Source organism: Hyaena hyaena, unplaced genomic scaffold (assembly GCF_003009895.1).
Source record: "Hyaena hyaena isolate Hyena2069 unplaced genomic scaffold, ASM300989v1 scaffold_620, whole genome shotgun sequence".
Lineage (NCBI taxonomy): Eukaryota > Metazoa > Chordata > Mammalia > Carnivora > Hyaenidae > Hyaena > Hyaena hyaena.
In genome coordinates this window covers 976,336-999,897 of record NW_024081254.1, presented here as the reverse complement: position 1 = coordinate 999,897, position 23,562 = coordinate 976,336, and the positions used below count along the sequence as shown (strand labels likewise).

General features: G+C 36.8%; 1 long non-coding RNA gene across 2 annotated transcripts in view; it reads right to left on the bottom strand.

Annotated features, from left to right (window-relative positions):
* The window catches only part of LOC120249021, a 65,816-nt gene that overhangs the window by 20,416 nt on the left and 21,838 nt on the right, over window positions 1–23,562 (bottom strand). For both annotated transcript variants that reach the window (XR_005532743.1, XR_005532742.1), the window contains exon 2: window positions 7,527–7,772. This is a non-coding gene — a long non-coding RNA (uncharacterized LOC120249021). The remainder of the gene's footprint in view (window positions 1–7,526; window positions 7,773–23,562) is intronic.

Below are 23,562 nucleotides of genomic sequence, written 5' to 3'. Positions count from 1 at the left end.
TTTGGGATGATAATTCCTGCTGCTGTTTTGCTACTGTTATCCTTTCTTTCTCTAGGTTTTAATCCGAGGGCAAGTAACTCATGTCTCTACAATGAAATTCCCTTGAGGAATTAGGGATAAGCATGCATTCTCAATAAAACTATCCTAGAAGAAATTTCTGAGCTTCCAGGGGAAGCAGATGGCAGTTCATCTATTGTTAGAGACCTAAATTTGTGCTCTAGGCATCTGCAATTCATGGTAGTAGGGGGACACATTCAGATCTGCCAGAGGTAGGAAGCTGACTTTCTGAGAACTCTATCCTAAACAAAGCCATACCGAAAGCAAATCTTGACAATAATGAATTGATCACAGAAACATCTAGAACCAGGGATAATGAAAAATGAGTTTGTTCATATACCCTATTTGAAGATTTCTCCACAATCTGGACCTATTGCTTAAGACTCCCAAGTTTGTAGTGAAACAAGCATGGATTAGGATCTACCTTAAAAATACTTACTAGGTAGGGGCACCTGGGTGGCTCAGTAGGTTAAGCATCAGACTCTGAATAAGCATCAGACTCTGGAATCTCAGCTCGGATCATGATCTCTAGGTTCTTGAGTTTGAGCCCCATATTGGGCTCTCTGCTGATGGCAAGGAGGCTGCTTGGGATTCTGTGTCTGCCTCTCCCCATCATTTTCACATGCTTTCTCTCAAAATAAATAAGCTTAAAAAAAGAATACTAAATGTTTAGGCTTGTTAAAGTTACTTGAAATTTCTGAACCTTCATTTCTCCAACTAAAAATGTGGAGGGCAACAATTTCAGTTATGCAATTGGTTATAATAAGCATTCAGTAAGTTAAGCAGTTACTGTTTGGGAGAGGGAACTCTTTCCAAAGCTTTTTCTTCATCTGAGGAATAAGCAAAACATTCTGATTTAATGCTTTCATATGTTTGAGCCTTTTTGATTTATAATAGTCAATATTTAACCTATAATAGTGAATAAAAATTTTCCAGTTGAAAGGGTGAAATGAATGGGTGAATGGAAGAGTAAACAAATGATGTCAACAACCCTCTTAGTTATTGGTTGGATATTTACAAGGACAGTGGGTCTGAGAAAATTTAAAAAGAATTCAAGAGGGAAGAGTTTTTCTACATTAGAAATATTGCTTGGCAGGCTGATGATTATAAAGACAGATGTTTTGCATTCAGTATTGGTGCCCCATAATTCACTTCTCTCTGCATTCTCCCACTCTTTTAAAGGACAGTATGTTAATGATGCTGGACAATTCTCATAGAAGCAGCTAGGGCTTGACAAGAGTGTAGTTCTGACACTTGATTAAAAATATATATACAAAGTCAACAGTCTAACTGCATTACCCTCTCTAATAAAAATGAAAGTGTATGCATGCTTTCTTAACCACAGGCTGAAACAACATATATTAAGTTTCTGTTCCATACATTGACATTCTTGTAATTTCTAATGGTTTGGAGAATGGCAAGAGCAAAGGAAAGAACAGCCTAATACTATTCAAGAGACCTGGTCAAATTCCATGAAGAAATGAAGACTTTGGTCTTGTATTGTTTGTGAGAAAAGAATATCAAATACGAATGTAACGTCAATGATCACACTGTTATCTTTAATCACCTGCTTGGGGGCGCCTAGTTGGTTAAGGTGGCTCAGTTGGTTAAGCGTCCGACTTCGGCTCAGGTCATGATCTCATGGTTCGTGGGTTTGAGCCCTGCATCGGGCTCTGTGCTGACAGCTAGTTCAGAGCCTGGAGCCTGCTTCAGATTCTGTGTCTCCCTCTCTCCCTCCCCTGCTCCTGCTGTGTGTCTGTCTGTCTGTCTCTCTCAGAAATAAATAAATAAATAAGTAAGTAAGTAAAAATTACCTGCTTTGTAGAAAAACAAAGAAGGCATGAGTTAAAAGTTGATGATGGCCTTGTCATAGATGTAAACAAATTAAGTCTTAAAATTTTTTTAAGTTTATTTATCTTGAGAGAGAGAAGGAGGGAGAATCTTAAGCAGGCTCCATACTGTCAGCCAAGAGTCCAATGCAGAGCTTGAACTCACCAACTGTGAGATCATGCCCTGAGTCAAAACCAAGAGTCAGATGCTTAACCAAGTGAGCTACCCAGGTGGCCCAGAAACTAAATCTTTTTAGAAACCCATGTTAAACTTTAAAGATAACAGCAACATTTTTATTGATGAATTGTTTAGTACTATAACAAGCAACTAATTTTTATGTCATATTTATAATCTGTTATAGACTGGCAGGTATATAATCTGTATGATATAGATAGATAGATAAGAGATATACCTATATCTTAGGCATGGAAAGAAACTTAAAAGTTATCTACAGACTATCTGAAATGTGTTTATTGTTTTTTTTGTATCAAATAGATCACCAGGCTTCTTTTGGTTATCTGTATCATATTTTCCCTTTTTCTACAAATGTGTGTGTGTGTGTGTGTGTGTGTGTGTGTGTGTGTTTGTGTGTGTATAAGTTGACTTGTAATGAAAGTTTACTATTATGGAGCATTCTAGAGGTTTAAATCTGTAGCTTGTTTTGTGATATGGTCAATCATATGTATATTTTTTTAATTAAATCTTGGTTAGGAGCCTGCTTACACTTTGAGTACTTGGTATTCCTTAACAGGGGTAATGTTCCATCCTAGAAGTTTTATATTTGTTTCAAGATTTGATTTTATTCTGACAATGATTGGCAAAGGCAGGGATGCTAGATTCTCTGCAGTGCACTGGAAAGTCTTGTCCAGGAAAGAATCATCTTGCCTCTCAAAAAGTATACAGTGTGTGTGTGTGTATGTGTGTGTGATTTCAGCAAAGAATTAATTTCATCTTACTTATAAGCACAAGGCACTAGTCCCACAATTTTAACATACTCTCAATGTTCCAGGAAGACAATTAAGGTAAATTGACAATATTTTACTTCATTTATTCAGAACTTTTATAAGAGATGCTCAACATTTAATAAAATGATAGGTTCCGGAACAATACTGCTTATGGTGTGTGAGTTAAGAATATAAGGGGTGCCTGCGTGGCTCAGTTGGTTAAGCGTCTGACTTCGGCTCATGTCATGATCTCACGGTTCATGGGTTCAAGCCCCACATCAGGCTCTTTGCTGACAGGTATCTCATAGCCTGGAGTCTGTTTCAGATTCTGTATCTCCCTCTCTCTCTGACCCTCCCCTGCTCACACTGTCTCTCTCTCTCTCAGAAATAAATAAAACATTAAAAAAATTTTTTTAATTAAAAAAAGAATATAAAGCAGACTAAAATCCTTCATGTAAGCTGTAGCAGTTGCCATTACCATGATCCTAAATGGATACAAGAATCCAGGTACTTTATGGGATTGTGTGTGTGTGTGTGTGTGTGTGTGTCTAATGATTTAAGTGATACTCTCTTAGCAAATTCCAATTACACAATGCAGTATTATCAGCTGTTATTGTCACTATTAGATCCTCAGACCTTATTCATCTTATAATTGAAAGTTTGCACTTTCTACCAACCTCTCCATATTTCCCCTGCCCTCTAGACTCTGGCAATCACTTTTCCACTTTTTGTCTCTGTGAGTTCAACTGTTTTTACATTCCACATATAAGTGATGCCATACAGTATTTGTCTCTCTGTGTCTGGCTTATTTCACTTAGCATAATGCTCTCCAGGTCCATTTATATTGTTGCAAATGACATAATTTTCTTCTTTTTTAAAAGGCTGACTAATATTCTTGTGTGTGTGTGTATGTGTGTGTTATATGTATATATCACATCTAATAAACATCCAAACAGGTGTAAGGTGATGTCTTCTTGTGTTTTTTGATTTGCATATCTCTGAAGATTAGTGATGTTAAGAACCTTCCATGTACTTGTTGGCCATTTGTATGTTTTTGGAAAAATATTTATTCAGATACTTTGCCCACTTAAAAAAATTATATATTTTTGCTATTGAGTTGTATAACTTCCTTAAATATTTTGGATATTTGATGTGTGGATTGAAAATATTTTCTCCCATTCCATAGGTTGTCTTTTCATTTTGTTGATGGTTTTCTTTTTAGTTTGATGTCGTACCACTTGTTTATTTATTATTATTATTATCATTATTATTTTTGCCTTTGCTTTTGTCAGATAAAAAAAAAAAAACTCATTGTCAAGACCAATGCCAAGGAGCTTTTTCCCTATGTTTTCTTCTAGGAGTTTATGGTTTCAGATCTTGTGTTCACGTTTTAATTTCTTTTGAGTTGATTTTTGTGTGCCATGTTAGACAGGGGTCCAGTTTGATTCATTTTCATTTGGCTCTATAGTTTTCCCAGCATCACTTATGAAAGACACTATCCTTCACCCAGTGTATACTCTTGACTTAATTTGTAGTAAGTTATTTGATCTTACATGAGCAAGTTTCATTTTGGACTCTCATTCTGTTCCATTGACTCTGTGTCTGTTTTCATGCTAATATCATACTGTCTTGATTAGTATAGCTTTGTAGTACAGTTTGAAATCAGGAAATATGTCTCAAGCTGGATTCTTTTTCCTCAAGATCATTTTCACTATTGGGGGTCTTTTGTGACTTCATACAAATTTGAAATCTTTTTCTGTGTCTGTGGAAATGCCATTAGGAGTTTGATAGGGAGTATATAGAATCTGTAGGTCGCACCAGTTAGTATGGGCTTTTTAACCTATTAACCCTTTCAATTCATGGGTATAGAATATCGTTTCCATTTGCATCTTCTTCAATTTTTTTTTCATCAAAATCTTACAGTTTTCGGTATATAGGTCCTTTATCTCCTTGTTAAAATGCATTTTTGAGTATTTTCTTGATGCCATTATAAATTGGCTGTTTTCTTAATTTCAGTTTCTGATAGTGTATGGAAAAGCAACTGATTTTTGTATATTGATTTTATGTTCTATATTTTTACTGAAATTGTTTATTAGTTCCAACAGTTTTTGGTGAAATCTTTAGGGTTTTCTATATATAGTATCCTGTCACCTGTAAAAAGAGGCAATTTTACTTTTTCCTTTCAATTTAGGTCCTCTTTTTCTTTTTTTTGCCTAATTGTTCTGGCTGGGACTTCCAGTACTCTGTTCGATAAAAGTGGTGAGAGTGGTTATTCTTATTTTGTTCCTGATCTTAGACGAAAAGCTTTCACCTTTTCATTGGTTTTTGATGTTTTGTTGTTGTTGTTGTTGGGAGGTTTTTGATTACTGATTCAGTCTCCTTATTGGTCTGTTAAGAGTTTATATTTCTGGGGTGTCTGGGTGGCTCCATTGGTTGAGTGTCTGACTCTTGATTGCGGCTCAGGTCATGATATCATGGTTCCTGGGTTTGAGCTGCGTATTGGGCTCTGTGCTGATGGTGTGGAGCCTGCTTGGGATTCTCCTCTCTTCTTCTCTCTGTGCCCATCCCCAGTTGTGTGCTCTCTTTCTCTTTCTCTCAAAATAAATACACATTAAAAATGTATACTTCTTCATGACTTACTCTTTGTAGGTTGTATGTTTCTAGGAATTTATTTCCTCTAGGTTGTCTAATTTCTTGGGATATAATTGTTTGGAATAGTCTTTTATGATCCTTTGTATTTTGTGGTGTCAATGGTAATGTCTCCTCTTTCATTTATTTGAGTCCTTTCCCTTTTTTTCTTGGCAAGTCTAGCAAACAATTTGTCTATTTTGTTTCTTTTCAAAACACAGCTCTTAGTTCTTTTGATTTTTTCTATTGTCTTTTTAGTCTCTATTTCTCTGATCTTTGATATTCCTTCTTTCTGTTAAATTTGTGCTTAATTTGTTCCTTTTCTAGTTCTTTTTTTTATTTTTTAAATGTTTATTTATTTTTGAGGGAGACACAGTGCGAGCAGGGAAGGGCAGAGAGAGACAGACAGACAGACAGAATCTGAAGCAGGCTCCAGGCCCTGAGCTGTCAGCACAGACCCTGACATGGGCTTGAACTCACAAACTGCAAGATCATGACTTGAGCCACAATTGAATGCTTAATGAACTGAGCCACCCAGGCACCCCTCAAGTTCTTTGAGGTATCAAGTTAGTTTGAGACCTTTCATATTTCTTAATATATGCATTTATTACTGTCAACTGCGTATAATTGCTTTTGCAGCAACCCCTAAATTTTGGTATGTTTATTTCCTTTTTCATTTGTCTCGTGCTATTTTTTTTTTTTTTTCTATTTTGATTTCTTTGGTGCATTGGTGGTTGAGGAGCATGCTGTTTAATCTCCATATACTTGTGAGTTTTCCAGTTTTGTTCTTGTAATTGATTTCTAGTATCATACCATTATGGTCAGAAAAGATATTTGATAGGATTTCATTCTTTAAAAAATTTTTAAGACTTATTTGAGACCTTACATATGATCTATTCTGGAGAATGTTCCATTACCACTTGAGAAGAACATGTATTCTGCTGCCGTTGGATGAAATGTTCTGTATATTTCTATTAGGTCCATTTGATCTAAAATGTAGTTCAAGTTCAATGTTTCCTTATTGGTTTTCTGTCTGGATGATCTATCTATTGTTGCAGTCCCCAGCTATTATTGTGTTGCTGTCTCTTTCTCCCTCCATATTTGTTAATATCTGCTTTAAATATTTAGGTGCTTCTAGGGGCGCCTGGGTGGCTTAGTCATGATCTCGTGTTTCGTGGGTTCGAGCCCCGCGTCGGGCTCTGTGCTGACTGCCAGCTCAGAGCCTGGAGCCTATTTCGGTGTCTGTGTCTCCCTCTCTCTCTGACTCTCCCCTGCTCACGCTGTCTCTCTTTCTCTCTCTCTCCTAGAAATAAATAAAAATATTAAAAAAAAATATTTAGGTGCTTCTATACTGGATGCATAAATACTTAAAATTGTTCTCTCTTGATGAAGTTTGCCTTCTAATATAGTTTTATACATTTATATATTGAAATGAACATAATTTTATTTTGAGTTAATATCCCTTTGTATCCCTATATTATATCTAGGGCATTATATTGATCTTTAAATTACTTATATAAGCAGGTGATACTATATATAAACTTTAATTCAGAGACTGTATAATTTATTTTAGCTTATGATAATGAGAGGAGTATTAAAAGTCTATATTTGGGGTACCTGGGTGGCTCAGTTTGGTAAGTGTCTGACTTTGGCTAGGGTCATCATCTCACTATTTGTGAATTTGAGCTCCACATCGTGCTCTGTGCTGGCAGTTCTGAAGCTGGAGCCTGCTTCATATTTTGAGTCTCCCTCTCTCTCTCTGCCTCTTCCTACTCGCGCTCAGTCTCTCTCTCTTAAAAAAATAAAGCATTAAAAAAATCTGTATTAATAAAATAGAGAGTTGGGTCTAATAAGGCTAAGAAGCTCTGAAGTAGAGCTCAGTCTACCTGTGGGAACTCACCACGCTTTCTCACACAGTTAGATTTATGGAGTATTGTAGTTATGTATTGTTGCATCTATTAGTTCTCTATTGTCATATAACAATATTATCACAAAGTTAGTGGATTAAACCAGCACACATTTATCATCTTGCAGTTTTAGTGGGTCAGGGGTTTGGACATGGCTTACCTGGGTTGTTTGCAAGAATATAGTGCAGGTGTTGGCTGGGGCTTCACTTTGATCTCACCATGTGTTTGTAGAAGGATCTGCTTCCTGCCTCGTGTGATCATTGTGAGAATTCAGTTTCTTAATGTCTTTTGGAATAAGGATCTCAGTTTGTTGCTGGTTATTGGCTGAAGGCCACCTTTACTTTTTTCCTGTGTGGGCCTCTTCAGTATGACCATTTGCTTTCTTGAAGCCACTAGGGGAGACGGTCTGTAACCGAGAGAGACAGTGCAGTTTTACATAATCATGAGAGTGACAGCACATCAATTGTCCTGTATTCTCCTGGTAAGAAGCAAGTTATAGATCCTACCCATACTCATGGGGAAGGTATTACACAAGAGCATGACTAATAGGACACAGGGTAAATTGGGGAATGTTTTAGGATTCTTTTTGCTATAGCCAGCTTCCCATGGCAGCACTGGGGAAGAGGATGAATTCTTGGGATTAAAGTGGCTGTCATTGTATTTTATAGTATTTGCTTTATTTTATTATTTTTTAATGAAAAGTTATTTAATCCATTGATTTGAAGCTCATTGTTCTCAGAGAAGAGGAAACACTGATTACTAGAACAGGGTTCTAGTTTTCTTATTCTAGAATTTATTCTAGAAATTATACCAAAATTTCTTAAATTTTCTTATACTAGAAAGGCCTGGCTAATTAGATGTGTATTAATCTGATGGGAAGTAGCTAATTTCTGTAGAGATATAATGCAGTGATATGGGAGTAGATTAGCCACATTTTATGCAACTTAAAAAGAGTTTTCATTCAGGTGATTCAACTAGCTCTCAGGTCATTCGGGGTTTGAACGAGGGTTAGATCCAGAAGGGAGAGAAAGCATTTAAAGAGCCTAATTTATTCATTATAGAAATGTTTATTAAGTAACTGCTATTCTTGTCAATATTTTAGAGGGAGGGAGAGAGACAGAGAATCTGCCCTTGTGAAGCTTATAGTAGATGCTAAACAACATTTTAATCATGGGATGAGGGTTGTTCTTCCTTTAAGCAAGGTTGAGTTGTCCATGGGGGAAGAACATGGGTCTTGGAAGCACACATCCATGGATTAAAATGATAAGTATCCTTCCCAGCTTTGTGATCTTAGCTTACAAATGATACCCTCTGATCCTTTATGTCTTCTAGTGAAGAAATGGGTCTGATAATACCTACCTGATAGGATTTTTGTGAAGATTTTGTGAGATTGCGTATATAAAGCATGCAGTATACAGAGGTTTCTCACTGAATGCTAAATCTCTCCTCCTTTTCTCACCTTGCGGTAAAATAGACTGTTACAAATTAGCTGTAAAGACAGACTTTGAGGGGTGCCTGGGTGGCTCAGTCAGTTGAGCATCTGACTTAGGCTCAGGTCATGATCTCACCAACCATGAGTTCAAGCTCCACATTGGGCTCTGTGCTGACAGCTCAGAGCCTGGAGCCTGCTTCTGATTCTCTGTCTCCCTGTCTCTCTGCCCCTTCCCCACTCACACTCTGTCTCTCTCTCCTTCAAAAATAAATAAACATTAAAAAAAAAAAGACAGACTTTGATACTGAGCCTCCTTCACAATATTCTACAAAAGTCATAAGTAAGAAATATTTAAACAGTCATCCAGAACAAAATCTCTTTGGTTACATACAGTTCTTTTTTTTAACATAAGATCTCGCAATAATTCTCAGAGTTGCTTCTTTGTTATTTTACTATGGCTAGTGCATCCTAATTGCCTAATTACACAAAAGACATGAATGGCTCAAAGGTATATTTCTGCTTGATTACATAAATACTATTCTCTTTGAAAATGCATGGATATAGATATAAATCAATAGACAAGAACATATGCATTTATCTATTTTGAAATAATCCGGTTTATCAACTCACAGATTTTATTTTGTTGGTGGGAATTGGGGATGAAGAGTGGACTCCCACAGCCATGTATCAACATGACATTCCTTGATTTATATTTTCAACATTCATTTCTTTCATTCATTCAACATTGTTTTTATTTCAGGTTCTCAGTATTGAAAAATAACTATCTATGGGGCACCTGGTTGGCTCAGTTGGTTAAGCGTCAGACTTAGACACAGGTCATGATATCATTGTTCGTGGATTTGAGCCCTGTATTGGGGTTTGTGCTGACAGCTCAGAGCCTGGAGCCTGCTTCAGATTCTGTTTCTCTCGCTCTCTGCGCTCCCCCCACTCACGCTCTAGGTCTCTCTCTCAAAAATAAAAATAAAAATATAAGAAAATACTTTATAAAAAGAAAGAGCTATCTATTTGGTGTGTAATGAATGACAAAGCCAGAAAATAAATTTCTTTTGGAGAAGTTGAGCTCTGTCAAAAATCTTTTTATTGAACTACAAGCAGAGTAGCCTAATTAAGTAATTTTATTCATTTAGAACTCAAATAATACTTTCCAGGTTTTCTTTTCAGTAGGTAATGAAGTGGGCTAATCTGAAGTGAAATGTTAGATTAGATCCTGCTGTTCTTTAGTGGGAGTTACTTAACATCTCTGTTGTTTTGAAATTCCCATTTTCTGTGACATAAATTCTATGAAATAACAGAATCCTAGTCATCATGGGGAAGTATTTATCATTATTTACTTGCTTTAAAATTTATTTTTGACAGGATGTAACTCAGATAGAATTTTGATGGTTTTGTGATTCTGTAATTTCTTTGGTTGTCACTTAAAATATTCTCCCAGAGGTTTAATTTGTGTGTATACTGTGTCTCCCTTAATAGCTTATAGCCCCTTAAGAACAGGAGAGCTGTTTTGTACATTGCAATTGATCAGCGAATGTGTTAATAGTTATTATTTAGATAATGAAAATAAGTAGTCTCCTATCCATTTCCTATGGGGGATCAGATAATTTTTTACTCAAAAAGTAATGGTATATTACCTTGGTTTCAGTTTCTTTGAAATATGGGAAATGCTTTACTGTAAATATCTAGGGCATCATATTTGGCACTAGTATTTATGTATTTTAAGGCCCTGTGTAAAATAAGCTTCATAGTTTGTCATACTTTGGGCTCTTGAGGGAGTAATACATAATGAAAACCTGAACTCCGAGAAATCATGAAAAGCCTTTTTAGGAATAAATGTGGAAATTATAGTTACTGAAGTGTTGTAATTGAAGAGTCAACAGCCAGCTGTAATCTCTGATAGCCATAGTGGGCCCCAGAAGACTGAGGTCCATGTGACAGTAGAGCTAGCCTGTTGTTAGCAGCAACCCCTCCTCTGAAGCATCTGTAAGAAACCTGGGGAGAGGTGCAGTCATTGTGACCCCCTCCCTTCTCTCTGCCTTCCCTTTCTGTCTTTATCGGCTAGTTAATGTATGAAATACATAGCAAAGTACAAAGGATCATAAGCTCATCTGAAACACCCATCGTCTGGAGGTAGTCACGTTTCTTTCTTAATTTTCCAGTGTGTAGATTAATGTTTATGTCATTTACATTTCTAATGGAATACGTAAGTTGGACATTAAATTTATTCACTGGTATACACATTTGGAGGAATGCAGTCGACATTTTTTGGGGGGAATTCCTAGAAAAGTTAATGAGGACTCTGAAGAGACCCAAGAGGAGAAATGGGAACTAAAATTGTAGCATAAATGGCTAAAAGAGGAACTATAGCAAAGTGGAGTAAAGGGAATTTTATGAAGTAATTTTAGAATACCTCTGGCTCTGTGAAGATGCATATCAGTTTATCAGTTTTATAACCCAATGCTTAGAGGATATGGAGTTTTTCAGTGATCTAATCTTGAGTAAATAAGGAACAAATAAAAAGAAATTATGTGTTTCTCTCTAGAATGCGTAGTCAGCTCCTGAATTTAATGCTACACATAGATGCAGGCTCATGCAGCACAGTTTGATTTTGATAAAGCCTAAATAATCATCAAATCTGAATTGATATCTCCTGCTATAAAATTATGTATTTTAAGGAAGTGTTTTTAAGATAATTGGCTCTTACAGTAGTTCTGTCTCAGAGGGGATGGTTGTGGGAGTTAACACTGGAGTAATGAATATTGACCAGGGAACATAATAGTTGAAAGAATCCAAAAGTATAAGGAGATAATGTCCCATTGTTCATAAAAATTTTAAATATAAAGGATCTTGTTGTGTGGAAAACCTTTAGAATCACTGTTGAGACAAAAGATGCCCCCTGCCCAATTTCAAGCTCAAGTAGGATTATTTTTTTTTAATAAACAGATGTGACTGATAAATTCCTCTTAAGAATTGTCAGTGCAAATAAAATGCCCATGAGAGATTCTACTCTCCACAAAAGTACTTGTCTCACACATATATATTTTCAAGTAGGTAAGGATAGAGGTGCTTAGAACAAGCAAGAGACAGTTTTTGCCATCAACATCTGTAGTCATGCCATTCAGCAGATATATCTGGTGTACTCATTATGTCTTGGACCTATGCCAGATCATGAGGAAAATGAATCTTATGCAGTTGTTTTTCACAATTTAAATGTATTGGAGTAAATATAGGAAACTTATTTTAGATAGTAATACTCAATGTTCTTGAACTTTTTGAAGTGTGAAAATTGATTAAAATTAGGTATAAAGTCATACCCACCATGTAATCATGTTGAGTTGAAGATGGTACATTTACCAATGGAAGTGTACATGTGTTCAGAGAAATGCTACCATTTATTGGAAATACAAGAAACATAAAAAATGGTTGTTTTGGCTAATAAATATAACTCTTATTTAGGCCATGAATAGTAGTAAGTGAAGGACTAAATGCATGACCAAGAGGGCAGCTATTAAAGTATATTTCTCAGTAAGAAAGAATATTAAAAATTTATCCCTCTATCAGTTCTCCATGTCCAGAATTAATTGAACAGCTGTGCTAACCTCAATTTAGCATCACTTGGTGACTACTAAAAATAATAGTGTGGAAGAATGTTTTAAAGTTTTGTTTTCTAGTAGAAGAAATATATTCTCATTATTAACAGTATGGAAATAGAAATGTAGAAGGAAGAAAATAATCGCTCATAATTCTATCATCAGAGATCATCATTATTAATGTTTTAGTACATGTTTACAGCTTTATTGCTTTGCTTAACTTTGTAAACTTATCAGTTTCTCTAATATATACAAAACGGTACATATAATTATTTTACATTTTTGATAACAAAATAAATATGTGTTCAGTTTTTGAGAAAATGAATTAATTATGAGAATAGCATAAAGAGTGGATTTGATTTTTAGAAAGCAGCAAAAGTAATTTAGAGCTACTTTTGACGACAAGAGGCAATCAAGCTTGGTAAAATGAGTTGGAAAATCAGTTCCAACCACAAATGAATTAAGCTCTTTTGAATGCATATGTTTGTGTGCATTCCACACCTGACTCTGAAGTAAGTTTTTAAAGACATATATTCGGAATGGGAGCAGCATTAGTAGAATATGGTTATTTTGAAACAGGCATATCAGTGATATGAATGTATGCTCTGGACCCAGGTCCCTAAGTTGGAGAAATAACACATTGAGAAACCTATCACCACGCTGTTAGTGGTTTCTTTATGGAAGAGGACTGTTAACAATAAGCAGTAAACTCAGGCTGTAGTTGATTTTCTTTCCATCAAAGATTCCGTGGAGATATTATCTTGGTCTAGTGAATTGCAAACCCGCCTCCTGGCTTTAGCATTGTCTCCAATGCTTTTCTTGACATGGTTTCCTCCTTTTCCTATCATGTTAATTACTCAGGAGATATATCTATAGGTTTTCTTGTGGTTAGATCAGTTTAGCAAAGGAAAGAAAACTTAATCATTGAACAGATTTCTTTGATATTTTCTCTGTAATATTGGGATTCCTGTTTGTTGGTCTTGTCCTCTTTCCTGTTGTAGCAAAGGCTGAAAATCAGCACACAGATAAATGAAATAGTGGACATTTCCCCCATGATATAGCTCAACAATTTGTGAGATGAGATTTATAATAACTGTACATTAGGGAAAAGGCACCTGATGCAATGCAACAAGATCATTTTAGATTTTCAGTTATCGCTGTTTGGATTTTATTCCCAAAATCTACGATGCAGATTTAGCAGCAGCCTGAATACTCCTATAATGATGTTTGTTGAAGTCTTAGGTTAAAGCTACTCAGTCTTGTGTTGGCCCCATAAGACCACTCGTAGGGAAGATCACTATCATACGTGCTAGTGAGGAGGGAAGAGATAGAGATGCTTGAGAGGAAACAGAGACGCACAGAACTTGGAGCACTCCCAAGGTGGAACTTCAGAATGATTCAAGTCTGAGGAAATATGATCTCTAGGAAGGAGTTAGGGCTTTAGGGTCATTTTGCCTGAGGAAGGATGGCTGTGAGGGTCTTTAAAGATGAGAGTCAAATACATGAGAGATTATTTGGATGGAGGATGCTGACCAGCTGTTCTGCAACCCTCCTGGGAATAGAAATAGATTTAAATTACAATGTATGGGATTTAGATCAGATGAAGGAAGTATGTTCTGCTTGTAAGAGTTATTAAATGTTAGAATACGTTTCCTAAGTAGGTTAGGAAATACTTTTGCTGAAATTATTTTAGTTATTTGTGTTTACATAATGCAGAATTTAAAAATGTATATAAAATATTAATATCCATGATATATGTTACGTGTGTGCATATATATTGTGTATGTGTACATGTACACTATTTACCTCAACAGCCTTACTCACCTTATAAATTCTATTATTTGGGGACTCACAATCAGTGCCTTTCAGATACTGTTCTAGAAGGACCTCATATGTGGATATCCTAAACTAGACAATGTTAGCAATGAATTTCACAGTGTCAGTACAGGAAGCTGTTAAAATTTCACAGAAGGAAAGATAAACCTTCTTTTTTTCATTTTCTGCATTAGGACAGTGAGGAAGTTTAACACTGCCAATTCTTTTTCTTTTGTTGACTGCAAAGAAAGTCAAGGCAGCAATGCGTTTCTGGGAGAGCAGTGATGCATTGCACAACACTGACAACTGTCCGTTCAGACTTTCGAGGCTTCCAGGATTCTGAATTGCCTTTTCTTGAATAGGTCAATGTATTATTGTTTCCTTCAGGTTTCCTCCTTAAGCAGCTAAACAGACCATCTACCCTTAAAATATTTACAGCTTACAAGTGGATAAACCCCCCAAATCTATTTTTTCCATGAAAAGAAAAACAACAAGCAACAGCAATCTCCATTCAGATACTTTTGACATAAAGTTATTAAATACCCTCAGATCTTCTTGTGGTAGATTTTATATATTCTCATCATTAATAAATCTGTTATCAGCAGATATCTTTCTCTCTCCCTCTATTGATAATTATTTTTAGACTAACATGTTCATATTTCTGATGAGAAACATTAAAACCTGGAAAGAGTGTATGAGGTAAGTCTAAAGCTCTGTATTTACACAAAGGTGACTCATAAATACTAGTTTATCAGAGTGAAGCATTTTATACTACCCCATTTTGTATCATAGGGAAAGCTTAAATTGTTTTCATTAAAAGATGGTATAATTTAGGGCACCAGGGTGGCTCAGTCAAATGACTGACTTTAGCTCAGGTCATGATCTCATGGACTGTGGGTTTGAGCCCTGCATTGGGCTCTTTGCTGACAGCTCAGAGCCTGGAGCCTGCTTCGGATTCTGTGACTCCTTCTCTTTTCCTCCATCCCCCCTTGTGTTCTATCAAAAACAAATAAACATTAAAAAAAGATGGTATGGTTAAATATTAGTGGGAAAATTATAGTCTTATTCTAAATACTGGTCTTCATTTTATACTAGAAATAGAACTAGGTTATTTGGGTCATCTTCTCAATGAAAACATGAAGCCTAGGTTTAGAAAAGTGACATCATTTTCCAAATGTTACAAATCCATTGTTTCTCAACATCATCCTAAATTGTTTAGGAGTTTCCACAATGGCATATATGGCTGCCACCTATATATCTAAAATTGTTTTGGAGGAATATCCTTTTGTAAGAGAACCTCATAAACAAACATATTTGATTTGAAAACAAATGGGAAGCGTTGGTGGGTTGTAGTTTGTGGACTAGCTAAACATGAGTCTCCTCCCTTCCCAAGTCCCATTTGAATCGGCAGCAAAGACAGATAAAAAAGAACGTGTTTCTGAGCGTGATGAGGAGTCTGCTCCTGAGAGCAGGAAGAGCTTCTGATGAAGCTGGGGGAGCTTTTATGGAGGAGCACGCCTGGGTTCTGGGTTCAGTGCCCCGGGTACAGAGAACAGCATACAAAGCAGAAGAACAGAAATTGAGGTCACTGGTCACAAGGCTGAAGAATGAGGTTTGCACTTTCTGTCCCTGTGTGTGTAACTAGTTACAGCAGTTACAAGCAGTAGAACTCTTCAGAGGGGTTCAGACAGTCCCTGTGTGAGAGCTGAGGTCCTGTGCTGTGTGGACTGGTGACCAGGAATAGCACAACATTCTATCTAGTTCTGGCACTTGCAGAGGCCCTACCTGGTCTCTATGTTCCATGTGCCAGACCTAAAGCAAAGCCCCTACTAATCAGTCTAATCATTTATAAAAAGAAATAGATAACAGAAATGAGTGATATAAAACAAAGTATAAAAAAGGCGGGGGGATCACTCTAGAACAGAACTTTTCAACTTCTGCACTACTGATATTTTGTGCTGGATATTTTTCTTGTTATGGAGAGGGTTCTGTACATTGTATGATATTCAGCAACATTCCTGACTGCTATAGTAGTAGGAGATTATATATAATCTATAGATTATAGTAACAGCAACTCTTCCTCTCTAGCCATTGTGAACAACATTGTCTCAGTACCTGGACAACTATATTGTCAAATCCACTGGAGGACAAAGTCAGTCTTGGTTGAGAACCACTACCTCAGAGGAAATAAGTGATTTAGAGAAAAGATATTTTAAAGATATCTATTTAGTATCCTCAGAGGAAAAATATATAATCCCTAAATTAAGAATTTTTTCTTATTTGGAGAAACCAAAACACAGAAATAATGCATGAAATTTTACCGTATAACTACTAACATTAAAAAAGGGGATTATTGGTGCACCTGGGTGGCTCACTTGGTTAAGCATCTGACTTTATCTCAGGTCATGATCTCATGGTTCATGGGTTCGAGCCCTGCATGAAACTATGCTGACAGCTTGGAACTTGCTTCAGATTCTGTGTCTTCCTCTCTCTCTGTACCTCTCCCACTCACACTCTGTCTCTGTCTTTCGCTCAAAAATAAATAAATATTAATTTTTTTTTTAGAAAAACAATAAAACGGTTTATAAGCAAATTTCAAGAAAATCTTCCTGAAGGAAAGAAGAAAAAAGATGTAAAATATGAGAAAAGTAAAGAGACAGAATCAATTTACACAGCTCAGTGTTTGTCCAGTAAGAGCTCTAAAACCGGAGAAAAAGAACAACAAATGAGATAAAATAATCCTGATATTGTCTCACGTTGAAGAAAGACCCATGTCTTCAGAATGAAAGGGTCAAACTAATGCTGAGAACGATGAATTTTAACAGACCTACACCAGACACATGCTAATGAAATTTTAGAGCTCCAAGACCAAAGAGAAGATTCCAACAGTTTCGAAAAAGAAAAACATAAATGTTCTATCATAGGAATGAACATCCTACTAAAGTTTTTAGTCAGCAGCTCAACATGCCAAAAGCTAGTGGAACCACCATGACCCCAACGTTTGGATAGAAAACAAACCTAACTCTAGATTTATATACCCAGGAAAATTAAATCAAGACCAAATAGAATAATTGTTATGATATGGAGAGATTAAGAAAGTTTAAGTCCCAAACTTTCTTTGTGGAAAAAAAAATTAGTTTGTATTCCAGCAAGACAAATTCCAAATTCATTGGACTCTAATGAAAATAGACAAGCAATGAAGAGTATTCCTTGAATGACAGGTGGATGATAAGCAACAGACCAGCTCTTGTGCTTTGGGACAGTTAAATGGCCTCATGAAGAAACTGGGTGATATGTGCATCATGGCATAAGCTAATGGTAGCTGGGAGGAAGTGAGGTTGAAGACAAGTGTAGTTTATTCAGCTCACATGGTGAGAGTTGAAGGTAGACTGAACAGAGATGTGAGTTCATTTCCCAAAGTTTATAGCAAATAATGGAGCATTATAAAAGGGAAAAGCAATAAAGTTTGAGAAGAGAAGGAAGAAAAAAGAAACTGCTAATAAGAAAGCTAAATGCCAGGAAACTAACAATAGAACTCCCCTATGACCCAGCAATAGCACTGCTAGGAATTTACCCAAAGGATACAGAAATGCTGATGCATAGGAGCACATGTATCCCAATATTCATAGCAGCACTCTCAACAATAGCTAAAACATGGAAAGAGCCTAAGTGTCCATCAATGGACGAATGGATCAAGAAGATGTGGTTTATCTCTACCTTGGAATACTACATGGCAATGAGAAAGAATGACATCTGGCCATGTGTAGCAACATGGATGGACCTTGAGGGTGTTATGCTGAGCGAAATAAGTCAGGCAGAGAAGGACAAATATCATATGTTTGCACGTATAGGAGGATTAGGAGGAACTTAACTGAGGAACAAGGGGGAGAAGAAGGGGGGAAATGGTGGGGGAAAGGGAGAGAGGCAAACCATGAGAGACTCTTGAATCCTGACAAAAACTGAGGACTGATGGATGTGTGTGTTGGGGGGAGGATGGGCACGGAGGAGGGCACTTGTGGGGATGAGCACTGGGTGTTATGTGGAAACTAATTTGACAATAAACTATTTGTAAAAAAAAAAAATAATAATCCCACTGTTAAAAAAGTAATAAAACCAAGAAAAAAAAAGAAAACTTAATGCCTTATCTTTACTAAAAAAAGAAAAAAAAAAGTCAATGCTCCTTAAAGTTAAAAAAAAAAAAGTACATTGAGGGGCGCCTGGGTGGCTTAGTCGGTTAAGCGTCCGACTTTCACTTAGGTCATGATCTCACGGTTCGTGGGTTCGAGCCCCGCGTCGGGCTCTGTGCTGACTGCCAGCTCAGAGCCTGGAGCCCATTTTGGAGTCTGTGTCTCCCTCTCTCTCTGACCCTCCCCTGCTCACGCTGTCTCTCTCTTTCTCTCCTAGAAATAAATAAAAAAATATTAAAAAAAAAAAAAAGTACATTGAGACATAGCGGTATAAGCATTCAGTGTAGATTTATGGAGGTTTCCCTCTGGAACCACGAAATAGGTGATCTCAGGTGTCTGAGTGGGCATATAGTGTTGGGAGGGCAGATGAGGAGGAGACTTGGTTTGGTCCTTTTCTATGATTTGACTTTGCTTTATGTGTCAGAGAAAGGATGGAGTAGAACAAAGTACGGAAAAGTACAGAACATGGGCACACAGAGCAACATTTGCTTTTTTATTCCTACGAAAGTATGTGCCACAGGATCCCTTTCTTTGTGACACATACTCTTTAGATACAGTTTAAGAATTTACTTAGGGGTGCCTGGGTGGCTTAGTCGGTTAAGCGTCTGACTTTGGCTTAGGTCATGATCTCATGGTTCGTGGGTTTGAGCCCCGCGTCGGGCTCTGTGCTGACTGCCAGCTCAGAGCCTGGAGCCTGTTTCAGAGTTTGTCACTCCCTCTCTCTCTGACCCTCCCCTGCTCACGCTGTCTCTCTCTTTCTCTCCTAGAAATAAATAAAACATTAAAAAAAAATTTACTTAAAATTTATTCACATGCAAAATCCCCCCCCCTCAATTTGTTGATAGACTAAAATACAGCATTTACTTTGAGTTTTGTTTTTATTACTGTAGTAACTTTAAACTGTCTTTCCCTTAAAGAAAAAAGGACAAATAGACAAGAACACACTTGCTTTTAGAACACAGAAGGAAGCACTCAAACCTTATGCAGAGTATATTTCCTGTTTTTGTCATCAATCTGAAAAAGAAACCATGCTACGTTTTTAAAAATTTTTTTTAAATTTTTTTAAGTTTATTTTTGAGAGAGAGAAAGACAGTACAGAGAGAGGGAGGGTCAGAGAGAGAGGGAGATACAGAACCCAAAAACAGGCTCCAGGCTCTGAGGAAGCTGTCAGCACAGAGCCCAACACGGGGCTTGAACCCACAAACCATGAGATCATGACCTGAGCTGAAGTCAGACGCCTAACAGACTGAGCCACCCAGGCACCCTGAAACCATGCTGTTTTTATTTCCTTTTCTAGTATTCTGCAATTTGCCACTTGATGTTTATTATAATAGTTATAAAGCCTATATTCTTAAAATTGATACCACTTGGTTTATGTATACTATTTTTGAATGCATATTTTTGATAGCATTTTTAGTGGTTGCTGTAAGAATTATGTTAAATATACATAACTTATCAAAAATCTACCAACTAGTGTAACCATTCCATCAATTAAAGTGAAGAGTAGCAGGGCGCCTGGGTGGCTCAGTTGGTTAAATGTCTGACTTCAGCCCAGGTCATAATCTCATAATCCGTGGGTTTGAGCCCCTCGTCGGGCTCTGTGCTGACAGCTCAGAGCCTGGAGCCTACTTCAGCTTCTGTGTCTCCCTCTTTCTCTGCCCCTCCCCTCCTGCTCTCTGTCTCTGTCTCTCAAAATAAAATAAAGACATAATAAAATTAAAAAAAGAAAAGAATTCTCTCCTTTATATTCTTTACCTTCCCCATTTATAATTGCCTTAAATATTTCCTCTATATCAAACAGAACCACATCAGACAGTGTTATAATTTTTACTTATACTATCAAGCTTAATTTATAGAACTCAAGAGAAGAGGAAAATATATTGCATTGATGCCTTTTTCCAGTTACCATCTTTATTCCTTCTCGATATTAAAGTTCCTTCTTTCATTGTTACTTTTCTGTTCAGAGAACTGCCTTCAGCCATTCTTCTGCATAGGTCTACTGGTGACATATTATCTTCATGTTCCTTCCTGTGAATTTATTTCCCCTTAATTACTGAAGGGTATTTGCACTGGGGATAGGATTCTGGGTTGACAGTTCCTTTCTTTAATTGCTTGAACAATGTTGATACCACTTCATTCTCGCCTCTATAGGTTTTGATGAGAAATCTACCATCACTTGATTTGTTTATCTTTATGGGCGGGTATCATTCCTCTTTCAGGATTTTTTTTTTCTTTCTTGTCTTCAGAAGTTTCACTTTGATGTGTTAGAGTGACTTTCTTTAGGTATCTCCTGTTTAGAATTTATTTAGCTGCTTGCATCTGTAGATTTATGTCATTTATCAGTCTGAGAAGCCTGGAGCCATTATTTCTTTGAATATTTTCTCAGCTCTGCACTTTTTCTTTTATTTTTCTTTTTCATTTTCTGTTTATTTTTGAGAGAGAGAAAGAGAAAGGGAGAGGGAGAAACAGTGTGAGCAAGGGAGGGTCAGAGAGAGAGGGAGATACAAAATCCAAAACAGGCTCCAGACTCTGAGCTAGCTGTCACCTCAGAGCCCGATGCAGGGCTCGAACCCACGAATCGTGAGATCATGACCTGAGCTGACGTCAGTTGCTCAACCAACTGAGCCACCCAGGGGCCCCATCAGATCGGCTGTTTTTTGGATTCTCCTTCCAGGATTCTTATGACACAAATATTAGGTATTTTATTATAGTTGTACAGGTTCCTGAGACTTGGTTATTATGTTCTTAATCCATGTTTTCTCTTGTTCAGAACGGTTAATTTCTATTTTCTTATCTTTCAGTTCACTGATTGTTCTGGCCCCTCATTCTTCATGAAATTTTTCGTCACTTCTAAAATTTAAATTTGATTTTTTTCTATATATCTTCTATCTCTGTTGAATATCCCCCCTAAGACTTTGTATTTCTTCGTTTGTTTCAAGCACATTCATGGTAGCATTTTGAAATATTTTCTGGTTGCTTTTAAAATCTTTGTCAGATAATTCTAACAGTCTTTTGGTTCTTGTATGCAGTTAATCATAACCTAGTTATTTTGATTATTAAGGTAGAGACTTTGAATCTTATTTACACTTTCTGTTTTAACTTTCTATCTCTGACAGTTCCAGCAGAGGTAGTTGGGGAAGGTTGGCACCCTCTTTTTCCCAGTTGGGGGTAGGAGTCCAAGTTTCTCATTCAGCCACATTGATTCCCAATGTCCTACATTGACATTCAACCATTCCTTATTATGGCTGGAATGGGAGTCTCATCTCCCCACTAGGCCCCCACTGATACATCTCTGGCTGGATGGCTGTGCCATATTACTGCTTCCTGCTTGGCCTTCAATAACAGGATAAGGAGGAGAGTGGCCTGGTTACTACTGTTTGGTAGAGAAAGTCTTGATTCCCCAGGAGGCTTCTTTTTCTACCATGTTAACTAGAGGGGAGGAGTGTTTCCTTACTGCCGGGTGGAGGGTGGAGGGCAAAGCATCTCCACAGGGTCTCCATGATACTGTGGTGGGAGGGGTTTGTTACTCCCTCCCAGGGATAAAATTCCAGTCTTCTTACTCAGCCCTCTTAATCACAGCATTGATGGAATTGGGTGTCCTGTCTCCTTACAGCTTAGAAGAAGTGCTAGTGGAAGTGATAAAAGGATGGGCTTGGGGGAGCACACTTTTTTTCCCCTTTGGTATTTGTAGAGTGGTTACTCTGTAATACTTTTTTTTTTTTTTTTTTTTTTAATCTTGCCAGGCAGCCTCTTTCCTGGTGCTTTGAGTGGAGCCATTGGGCTTTGGCTGGAGCTTTTTCAAAGCTATCTGTCTGTCTATCTAATCTACCTATCTACCTACTTACCTACCTACCTGTTTATATGTTGTCTAATCTGTGTTTGTTGGAGTTTTGGTTTGTTGGATTTTTCAGCCTTCAATGTGGAATATAAGAGGTAAGAAGGAAACCCCGGAAACTTACCACTGTATTATTCTTTGGGTTCCAAGATTCCCAGCAGGTCTGCCTTCTTGTCACCTTTCAGAATCTGCTTATGTTTGTTTCATATATAAGGTCCAGGAATTTTATATTTTGTGGGCAAAATAGGGAAAAGTACATCTACTCCATTTTTTTCTTTTGAAGAGAGGAAGAATGTTCAAATAACCCATAGGAGGACAGGAAAAAGAAAAAAAAAATGAAAAACAGAACAACAACAACAACAAAAAACCCAAAATAGTGTAGTGGACATCAGCTTTAAAGAATTAATCACTTTGGGCCACCTTGGTGGCTCAGTTGATTAAGCAGCCGACTTTGGCTTGGGTTAATCTCGCAGTTTGTGGTTTCCAGCCCTGTGTCAGGCTCTGTGCTGACAGCTCAGAGCCTGGAACTTGCTTCCATTTCTGTGTCTCCTTCTCTCTCTGCACCTCCCCTGCTCACCCTCTGTCTCTCAAAAATAAATAAACATTAAAAAAAATTTAAAAAAAGAAAACAAAAAAAAGAATCTCTTTAAAGGTAAATGATCTAATTACACCAATTAATGACAAAAATGCTTTGGGTGGTTTATAAAAAACATGAGCCAACTACATGCTATTAATAAAAAACTCAGTTCAAATGAATTGTATTGGCAGATTGGTAGTCGAAGAATGATTTATATATACATATAATGTATTATATATGTATATAGTATATAATGTATATATATTATACATATGTATATATATCTCCTACAAGCACTAGTCAAAAGAAATCAGGAGTTTTTGGAGCAAAGAAAATTACCAGTTAGGGACATTATATAATAATAAAAGGGTCAGGTGTCCAAGAAGACATAACAATCCTAAATATATATGCATCAAACAATAGAGCTATAAACATATGAAGCAAAAGCTGATAAAACTGAAAGGAGAAATGGACAAAAACAACAATTAAAGTTAGAGACATCAATACCCTTCTCTCAAACTATAGAATGACTAGATTGAATGAGCAAGAGTATGAAAGACCTCAGCTCAGCTACTGCATCAACCAATAGGATGTAACTGATATTTATAGATTATAGAGCGTAAAGCAACAGCAGAATATATATTTTCTGTTTCGAATGGAACATAAACCAAGATGGATCATATTCTGGCCCATAAAGGAAATCTGACCAATCTTAAAAGGATAGATATCATATGGAGTGCATTCA